Source organism: Cherax quadricarinatus, chromosome 55 (genome assembly GCF_038502225.1).
Source record: "Cherax quadricarinatus isolate ZL_2023a chromosome 55, ASM3850222v1, whole genome shotgun sequence".
Taxonomy (NCBI): domain Eukaryota; kingdom Metazoa; phylum Arthropoda; class Malacostraca; order Decapoda; family Parastacidae; genus Cherax; species Cherax quadricarinatus.
Genome location: NC_091346.1, coordinates 22,408,485 through 22,419,233, shown reverse-complemented (window position 1 = coordinate 22,419,233; position 10,749 = coordinate 22,408,485).

The window sequence follows — 10,749 nt, the reverse complement described above, 5'->3', positions numbered from 1 at the left end:
GGCAGCCAGGGATTTATTGGTAATTCCCTTAATGCTTGATGGGAGGCTGTTGAACAGTCTTGGGCCCCGGACACTTATGGTGTTTTCTCTTAGTGTACCAATGGCGCCCCTACTTTTAATTGGGGATATTTTGCATCGCCTGCCCAGTCTTTTACTTTCGTAGGGAGTGATTTCTGTGTGCAGATTCGGGACCATTCCTTCCAAGATTTACCAAGTGTAGATTATGATATATCTCTCCCTCCTGCGTTCCAGTGAGTACAAGTCAAGTGCTTCCAAGCGTTCCCAGTAGTTAAGGTGCTTGACAGAACTTATACGTGCAGTAAAGGATCTCTGTACACTCTCTAGATCTGCGATTTCACCTGCTTTGAATGGAGATGTTAATGTACAGCAGTATTCCAGCCTAGAGAGAACAAGTGATTTGAAAAGGATCATCATTGGCTTGGCATCTCTTGTTTTGAACGTTCTCATTATCCATCCTATCATTTTCTTTGCACGTGCGATCGTGGCACTGTTGTGATCCTTGAAAGTGAGATCCTCAGACATTACTACTCCCAGGTCCCTTACATTATTTTTCCGCTCTATTGTATGGCCAGAGTCAGTAGTATACTCTGTTCTAGTTATTATCTCCTCCAGTTTTCCATAACGGAGTAGTTGGAATTTGTCCTCATTGAACATCATATTGTTTACCGTTGCCCACTGGAAAACTTTGTTTATATCTTCTTGGAGGTTAACCGCGTCCTCAGCAGATGACAGCCTCATGCAGATCCTAGTATCATCCGCAAAGGATGATACGGTGCTGTGATGTATATCTCTGTCTATGTCTGATATGAGGATGAGGAATAAGATGGGGGTGAGTACTGTGCCTTGTGGAACAGAGCTCTTCACTATGGCAGCCTCCGATTTAACTCTGTTGACCACTTCTCTTTGTGTTCGATTTGTTAGGAAGTTGAAGATCCATCTCCCCACTTTCCCAGTTATTCCTTTAGCACGTATTTTATGGGCTATTACGCCATGATCACATTTGTCAAATGCTTTTGCAAAGTCTGTGTATATTACATCTGCATTCTGATTTTCTTCCAGTGCATCCAAGGCCATATCATAGTGATCCAGTAGTTGTGAGAGGCAGGAGTGACCTGCCCTGAACCCATGTTGCCCTGGATTGTGTAGATTTTGTGAATCCAGGTGATTTGCAATCCTGCTTCTTAGCAATCTTTCAAAGATTTTTATGATGTGGGACGTCAGAGCTATTGGTCTATAGTTCTTAGCTAATGCTTTGCTGCCACCTTTATGGAGTGGGGCTATATCCGTTGTTTTAAGTGACTGTGGAATTTTACCAATGTCCAAGCTCCTCCACAGTGCACTTAGGGCACGCGAGAGGGGTTTCTTGCAATAGTTTCGGAAAAATCATTCTGAATCTAACGAAAAAAATATTTTATTGTGTTTATTATTAAATTTTTGTAAATTTACGTAAAATATATTTAGTTAGATTAGGCTAGATTATATTGCGCTTGTTATAATAAGGTTAGGTAACTTTTCTAAAGTTCTTTTGGTACAAAATTGTTAATTTTTACCTTAACATAAATGAAGACTGATGGACTGAACACATCGACTTCCAGGCTGAGGGACTGATTACCTCAAATTACTCAACCTCATCTTCCACCCTTCATCTGTGCACCGGACTGAGGAAGCCACTTGTTGGCAAGACATTTCCACAATACAGATGCCCAGATGTCGCAGAGTCTTAATTCTTCACTACGTATAGTGGCCGAGATCGCATCTAAATGAATCCCATTCCACAGGATCTTAGTTGGACCCTAAGAGTTCAACATAGCATCTGTGGTATGCTCTCAGATTATGCCTGTAAATGCTCTCAGATTATGCCTGTAAATGCTCTCAGATTACGTCTCTAAATGCTCTCAGATTACGTCTGTAAATGCTCTCAGATTATGCCTGTAAATGCTCTCAGATTATGCCTGTAAATGCTCTCAGATTATGCTTGTAAATGCTCTCAAATATCCCTGTAAATGCTCTCAGATTATGCCTGTAAATGCTCTCGGATTATGCCTGTAAATGCTCTCAGATTATGCTTGTAAATGCTCTCAAATATCCCTGTAAATGCTCTCAGATTATGCCTGTAAATGCTCTCAGATTATGCCTGTAAATGCTCTCAGATTATGCTTGTAAATGCTCTCAAATATCCCTGTAAATGCTCTCAGATTATGCCTGTAAATGCTCTCAGATTATGCCTGTAAATGCTCTCAGATTATGCCTGTAAATGCTCTCAGATTATGCTTGTAAATGCTCTCAAATATCCCTGTAAATGCTCTCAGATTATGCCTGTAAATGCTCTCGGATTATGCCTGTAAATGCTCTCAGATTATGCCTGTAAATGCTCTCGGATTATGCCTGTAAATGCTCTCGGATTATGCCTGTAAATGCTCTTAGATTATGCCTGTAAATGCTCTCGGATTATGCCTGTAAATGCTCTCAGATTATGCTTGTAAATGCTCTCAAATATCCCTGTAAATGCTCTCAGATTATGCCTGTAAATGCTCTCAGATTATGCCTGTAAATGCTCTCAGATTATGCTTGTAAATGCTCTCAAATATCCCTGTAAATGCTCTCAGATTATGCCTGTAAATGCTCTCGGATTATGCCTGTAAATGCTCTCAGATTATGCCTGTAAATGCTCTCGGATTATGCCTGTAAATGCTCTCGGATTATGCCTGTAAATGCTCTCAGATTATGCCTGTAAATGCTCTCGGATTATGCCTGTAAATGCTCTCAGATTATGCCTGTAAATGCTCTCGGATTATGCCTGTAAATGCTCTCAGATTATGCCTGTAAATGCTCTCAGATTGTCTGTAAATGCTCAGATTATTGCTCGTGGAGGAGCAATAATCTGAGCATTTACTTAGTATTTACTTAGTATTTTCATTAATTAATAACAGCGACAACACATTTCCCTCAGTCTGTCAGCAACAGTTCCTGAAACAACAGCTGAAAGCTGACGTTTCTTACTAGGAAAACATACCACAGAACCATTTTTTGAGACGATGTTTCACCCCCTGCGAGCTTCATGAAGTGCTTGATGTTGAGACGTGCTTGATGAAGTGGGCGAAACATTGTATAAATAAAGTGTTCTTTGCTACGTGCCTTTCTGATCTTAGAAGTAAAGGTAGAAGCTGGAAAGGTAGTAGTAGCAGTAATAGTAGTAGTAGTGTTAATAGTAGTAGCAGTAGTAGTGTTAATAGTAGTAGCAGTAGTAGTGTTAATAGTAGTAGCAGTAGTAGTGTTAATAGTAGTAGCAGTAGTAGTGTTAATAGTAGTAGCAGTAGTAGTGTTAATAGTAGTAGCAGTAGTAGTGTTAATAGTAGTAGCAGTAGTATTATTAGCAGCAGTAGTAATATTAGCAGCAGTAGTAATATTAGCAGCAGTAGTAATATTAGCAGCAGTAGTTATATTAGTAGCAGTAGTAATATTAGTAGCAGTAGTAATATTAGTAGCAGTAGTAATATTAGTAGCAGTAGTAATATTAGTAGCAGTAGTAATATTAGTAGCAGTAGTAATATTAGTAGCAGTAGTAATATTAGCAGCAGTAGTAATATTAGCAGCAGTAGTAATATTAGTAGCAGTAGTAATATTAGTAGCAGTAGTAATATTAGTAGCAGTAGTAGTGTTAATAGTAGCAGTAGTAATATTAGTAGCAGTAGTAATATTAGCAGCAGTAGTAATATTAGTAGCAGTAGTAATATTAGCAGCAGTAGTAATATTAGTAGCAGTAGTAGTAGTGTTAATAGTAGCACTAGTATTATTAGCAGCAGTAGTAATATTAGTAGCAGTAGTAATATTAGCAGCAGTAGTAATATTAGTAGCAGTAGTAATATTAGTAGCAGTAGTAGTGTTAATAGTAGCACTAGTATTATTAGCAGCAGTAGTAATATTAGTAGCAGTAGTAATATTAGTAGCAGTAGTAATATTAGCAGCAGTAGTAATATTAGCAGTAGTAATATTAGTAGCAGTAGTAATATTAGTAGCAGTAGTAATATTAGCAGCAGTAGTAATATTAGTAGCAGTAGTAATATTAGTAGCAGTAGTAATATTAGTAGCAGTAGTAATATTAGTAGCAGTAGTAATATTAGTAGCAGTAGTAATATTAGTAGCAGTAGTAATATTAGTAGCAGTAGTAATATTAGTAGCAGTAGTAGTGTTAATAGTAGCAGTAGTATTATTAGCAGCAGTAGTAATATTAGTAGCAGTAGTAATATTAGTAGCAGTAGTAATATTAGTAGCAGTAGTAATATTAGTAGCAGTAGTAATATTAGTAGCAGTAGTAGTGTTAATAGTAGCAGTAGTATTATTAGCAGCAGTAGTAATATTAGTAGCAGTAGTAATATTAGTAGCAGTAGTAATATTAGTAGCAGTAGTAGTGTTAATAGTAGCAGTAGTATTATTAGCAGCAGTAGTAATATTAGTAGCAGTAGTAATATTAGCAGCAGTAGTAATATTAGTAGCAGTAGTAATATTAGTAGCAGTAGTAATATTAGTAGCAGTAGTAATATTAGTAGCAGTAGTAATATTAGTAGCAGTAGTAGCAGTAGTAATATTAGTAGCAGTAGTAATATTAGTAGCAGTAGTAATATTAGTAGCAGTAGTAATATTAGTAGCAGTAGTAATATTAGTAGCAGTAGTAATATTAGCAGCAGTAGTAATATTAGTAGCAGTAGTAATATTAGTAGCAGTAGTAGTAGTGGTAATAGTAGCAGAAGTAATATTAGCAGCAGTAGTAATATTAGTAGCAGTAGTAATATTAGCAGCAGTAGTAATATTAGTAGCAGTAGTAATATTAGTAGCAGTAGTAGTAGCAGTAGTAATATTAGTAGCAGTAGTAATATTAGTAGCAGTAGTAATATTAGTAGCAGTAGTAATATTAGTAGCAGTAGTAATATTAGTAGCAGTAGTAATATTAGTAGCAGTAGTAGTAGTGTTAATAGTAGCAGTAGTAATATTAGCAGCAGTAGTAATATTAGTAGCAGTAGTAATATTAGCAGCAGTAGTAATATTAGTAGCAGTAGTAATATTAGTAGCAGTAGTAATATTAGCAGCAGTAGTAATATTAGTAGCAGTAGTAATATTAGTAGCAGTAGTAATATTAGTAGCAGTAGTAATATTAGCAGTAGTAATATTAGTAGCAGTAGTAATATTAGTAGCAGTAGTATTAGCAGCATATTAGTAGCAGTAGTAATATTAGCAGCAGTAGTAATATTAGCAGCAGTAGTAATATTAGTAGCAGTAGTAATATTAGTAGCAGTAGTAATATTAGTAGCAGTAGTAATATTAGTAGTAGTAGTAATATAGTAGCAGTAGTAGTAATAGAGTAGCAGTAGTAATAGTAATATAATAGCAGGAGTAGTAATAGAGTAGCAGTAGTATATATTAGTATTAGTAGCAGTAGTAATATTAGTAGCAGTAGTAATATTAGCAGCAGTAGTAATATTAGCAGCAGTAGTAATATTAGTAGCAGTAGTAATATTAGTAGCAGTAGTAATATTAGTAGCAGTAGTAATATTAGTAGCAGTAGTAATATTAGCAGTAGTAATATTAGTAGCAGTAGTAATATTAGCAGTAGTAATATTAGTAGCAGTAGTAATATTAGTAGCAGTAGTAATATTAGCAGCAGTAGTAATATTAGTAGCAGTAGTAATATTAGTAGCAGTAGTAATATTAGTAGCAGTAGTAATATTAGTAGCAGTAGTAATATTAGCAGCAGTAGTAATATTAGTAGCAGTAGTAATATTAGTAGCAGTAGTAATATTAGTAGCAGTAGTAATATTAGTAGCAGTAGTAATATTAGTAGCAGTAGTAATATTAGTAGCAGTAGTAATATTAGTAGCAGTAGTAATATTAGCAGCAGTAGTAATATTAGTAGCAGTAGTAATATTAGCAGCAGTAGTAATATTAGCAGCAGTAGTAATATTAGTAGCAGTAGTAATATTAGTAGCAGTAGTAATATTAGTAGCAGTAGTAATATTAGCAGCAGTAGTAATATTAGTAGCAGTAGTAGTAGCAGTAGTAATATTAGTAGCAGTAGTAATATTAGTAGCAGTAGTAATATTAGTAGCAGTAGTAATATTAGTAGCAGTAGTAATATTAGTAGCAGTAGTAATATTAGTAGCAGTAGTAGTAGTGTTAATAGTAGCAGTAGTAATATTAGTAGCAGTAGTAATATTAGTAGCAGTAGTAATATTAGTAGCAGTAGTAATATTAGTAGCAGTAGTAATATTAGCAGCAGTAGTAATATTAGTAGCAGTAGTAATATTAGTAGCAGTAGTAATATTAGTAGCAGTAGTAATATTAGCAGCAGTAGTAATATTAGTAGCAGTAGTAATATTAGTAGCAGTAGTAATATTAGTAGCAGTAGTAATATTAGTAGCAGTAGTAGTGTTAATAGTAGCAGTAGTAATATTAGTAGCAGTAGTAATATTAGCAGCAGTAGTAATATTAGTAGCAGTAGTAATATTAGTAGCAGTAGTAATATTAGTAGCAGTAGTAATATTAGTAGCAGTAGTAATATTAGTAGCAGTAGTAATATTAGTAGCAGTAGTAATATTAGTAGCAGTAGTAATATTAGTAGCAGTAGTAATATTAGCAGTAGTAATATTAGCAGCAGTAGTAATATTAGCAGTAGTAATATTATAGCAGTAGTAGCAGTAGTAATATTAGTAGCAGTAGTAATATTAGTAGCAGTAGTAATATTAGTAATATTAGCAGTAGTAATATTAGTAGCAGTAGTAATATTAGTAGCAGTAGTAATATTAGTAGCAGTAGTAATATTAGTAGCAGTAGTAATATTAGTAGCAGTAGTAATATTAGTAGCAGTAGTAATATTAGTAGCAGTAGTAATATTAGTAGCAGTAGTAATATTAGCAGTAGTAATATTAGTAGCAGTAGTAATATTAGTAGCAGTAGTAATATTAGTAGCAGTAGTAATATTAGTAGCAGTAGTAATATTAGTAGCAGTAGTAATATTAGTAGCAGTAGTAATATTAGCAGCAGTAGTAATATTAGTAGCAGTAGTAGTAGTGTTAATAGTAGCAGTAGTAATATTAGCAGCAGTAGTAATATTAGTAGCAGTAGTAATATTAGTAGCAGTAGTAATATTAGTAGCAGTAGTAATATTAGTAGCAGTAGTAATATTAGTAGCAGTAGTAATATTAGCAGCAGTAGTAATATTAGTAGCAGTAGTAATATTAGTAGCAGTAGTAATATTAGTAGCAGTAGTAATATTAGTAGCAGTAGTAGTAGCAGTAGTAATATTAGTAGCAGTAGTAATATTAGTAGCAGTAGTAATATTAGTAGCAGTAGTAATATTAGTAGCAGTAGTAATATTAGTAGCAGTAGTAATATTAGTAGCAGTAGTAATATTAGTAGCAGTAGTAATATTAGTAGCAGTAGTAATATTAGTAGCAGTAGTAATATTAGTAGCAGTAGTAATATTAGTAGCAGTAGTAATATTAGTAGCAGTAGTAATATTAGTAGCAGTAGTAATATTAGTAGCAGTAGTAATATTAGTAGCAGTAGTAATATTAGTAGCAGTAGTAATATTAGTAGCAGTAGTAATATTAGTAGCAGTAGTAATATTAGTAGCAGTAGTAATATTAGTAGCAGTAGTAATATTAGTAGCAGTAGTAATATTAGTAGCAGTAGTAATATTAATAGCAGTAGTAATATTAGTAGCAGTAGTAATATTAGTAGCAGTAGTAATATTAGCAGCAGTAGTAATATTAGTAGCAGTAGTAATATTAGTAGCAGTAGTAATATTAGTAGCAGTAGTAATATTAGTAGCAGTAGTAATATTAGTAGCAGTAGTAGTAGTGTTAATAGTAGCAGTAGTAATATTAGTAGCAGTAGTATTATTAGCAGCAGTAGTAATATTAGTAGCAGTAGTATTATTAGCAGCAGTAGTAATATTAGTAGCAGTAGTATTATTAGCAGCAGTAGTAATATTAGTAGCAGTAGTATTATTAGCAGCAGTAGTAATATTAGTAGCAGTAGTAATATTAGTAGCAGTAGTAGTGTTAATAGTAGCAGTAGTAATATTAGCAGCAGTAGTAATATTAGTAGCAGTAGTAATATTAGTAGCAGTAGTAAAATTAGCAGCAGTAGTAGTGTTAATCGTAGTAGTAGTAGTAGTAGTAGCAGTATTATTATTAGTAGTAGTGTTAATAGTAGCAGTAGTAGTAGTAGTAATATTAGTAGCAGTAGTAGTGTTAATCGTAGTAGTAGTAGTAGTAGTAGTAGCAGTATTATTAGTAGTAGTAGTGTTAATAGTAGCAGTAGTAGCAGTAGTAATATTAGCAGCAGTAGTAGTGTTAATCGTAGTAGTAGTAGTAGTAGCAGTATTATTATTAGTAGTAGCGTTAATAGTAGCAGTAGTAGTAGTAGTAATATTAGTAGCAGTAGTAATAGCAGTAGTAGTAGTAATAGCATTAGTAGTAGTAATAGTAGCAATAGTAGTAGTAGCAGCAGTGGTAGAAGTAGCAGTAGTAGCAGTAGTAGCAGCATTGGTAGTAGTAGTAGTAGCAGTAGCAGTAGTAGTGCAGCAGTGGTAACAGTAGTAGTGCAGCAGTAGTAGAAGTAGCAGTAGTAGTGCAGCAGTGGTAGCAGTAGTAGTGCAGCAGTGGTAGAAGTAGCAGTAGTAGTGCAGCAGTGGTAGAAGTAGCAGTAGTAGTGCAGCAGTAGTAGAAGTAGCAGTAGTAGTGCAGCAGTGGAAGCAGTAATAATGCAGCAGTGGTAGAAGTAGCAGTAGTAGTTCAGCAGTGGTAGAAGTAGCAGTAGTAGTGCAGCAGTGGTAGAAGTAGCAGTAGTAGTAGTAGTAGTAGCAGCAGCAGCAGTAGTAGCAGTAGTAGCAGTAGTGGTAGTAGTAGTAGTAGTAGTAGCAGCAGCAGCAGCAGTAGTAGCAGTAGTAGCAGCAGTGGTAGTAGCAGTAGTAGTAGTAGCAGCAGCAGCAGTGGTAGCAGCAGCAGTAGTAGTAATAGCAGTAGTAACAGTAATAGTAGTAGTAATAGTAGTAGTTGTAGCAGCAGCAGCAGGAGCATTAATATTATTGTAATTATAATTATTATTATTAGAAGTAGTAGTAGCAGCAGTAATAGTAATAAAAGTCGTAGTAATAGTAGCGGCAGTGAGGTGAGTTGTAAGGGAAGACTCATAAACGATGACCAAATCAACAGACTTTAGGAAATCGGCTCCAGTTTTCCCTGCAGTGTCCTGATGACGGTATGCGAAGGTGTGACGAGAGAACCAGAGATGAGCGCCTCTAAGCCCGTTACCCTCACGTTCTACCACGCCCAGGTGAGAAACCCTCCACAAGGGACGTCAGTGACATCAACGCAAAATATCGGGTAGTCTCCTTGCGCTTGCATAACTTCCCGCAGATAGCCCCGGGATTCCTCTAAAAGGTTACGAAGAGGGTTTTATCGTGCGGCCACACGCCACGCAGCAGGTGTGGCCCTGGTACATAGCCCCAGAGGGTGGTGTGGCCTTGGCAAGTGGTCCTAGAGGGTCATGTGGCCCTGGTAGGCGGTCCCAGAGGGTGACAGTGGCCCTGGAAGGCGGTCCCAGAGGGTAGTGTGGCCCTAGTAGGCAGTCCCAGAAGGGTAGTGTGGCCCTGGTAAGCGGTCCCAGAAAGTAGTGTGGCCCTGATAAGCGATCTCAGAAAGTAGTGTGGCCCTGGTAAGTGGCCTCAGAAGGGTAGTGTGGGACAGATAAGCCGTCGCAGAAAGTGTGTCCCTGGTAAGTGGCCCGAAAGGTAGTGTGGCCACGGAATGCTTGGTTGTTCAGTAGCAGAAGCTTGGCAAGCCTCCAGTCACTGCCGGTTTGTTGAGGGTAGCGAGGGTATTCCAGCCATGCCAAGAGCCGTCCTGGGCGCTGTCTGTGGCTCGTACTGCGGCTCTCTGGAATGGTAATTGTGGGAGGGGGAGTTGGGGGAGCTATAGGGAGAGGGGAAGGTGCTCTCTGCCACCTGTTTAAACGACTTCAGGGGAAGGTGGTGGGTGACGGGGTGATGGGAGGGACAGTAGGTGGAGGAAGAACGTTGTGGAACGATGGGTGGAGGAGAACGTAGAGGGGATTACGTAGTGACATAGTACCAGGGTGATTGTCAGAATGAAACACGGGAGCAGTAGAAAGTGCCTGACAATAGTTCTTTGTTCATATCGTAGATACCATCAAGCAGAACAAGGGTAGTTTCTATTTGGCTCCTCATGGCAGGACTCCTGGTACACATGTTCCTCATGGCAGGACTCCTGGTACACATGTTCCTCATGGCAGGACTCCTGGTACACATGTTCCTCATGGCAGGATTCCTGGTGCACATGTTCCTCATGGCAGGACTCCTGGTGCACATGTTCCTCATGGCAGGACTCCTGGTACACATGTTCCTCATGGCAGGACTCCTGGTACACATGTTCCTCATGGCAGGATTCCTGGTACACATGTTCCTCATGGCAGGACTCCGCTACACATGTTTCTCATGGCAGGACTCCTGGTACACATGCTCCCCGTGGCAGGATTCCTGGTACACATGTTCCTCATGGCAGGACTCCTGGTACACATGCTCCCCGTGGCAGGATTTCTGGCACACATGTTCCTCATGGCAGGACTCCTGGTACACATGTTCCTCATGGCAGGACTCCTGTACACACGTTCCTCATGGCAGGATTCCTGGTACACATGTTCCTCATGGCA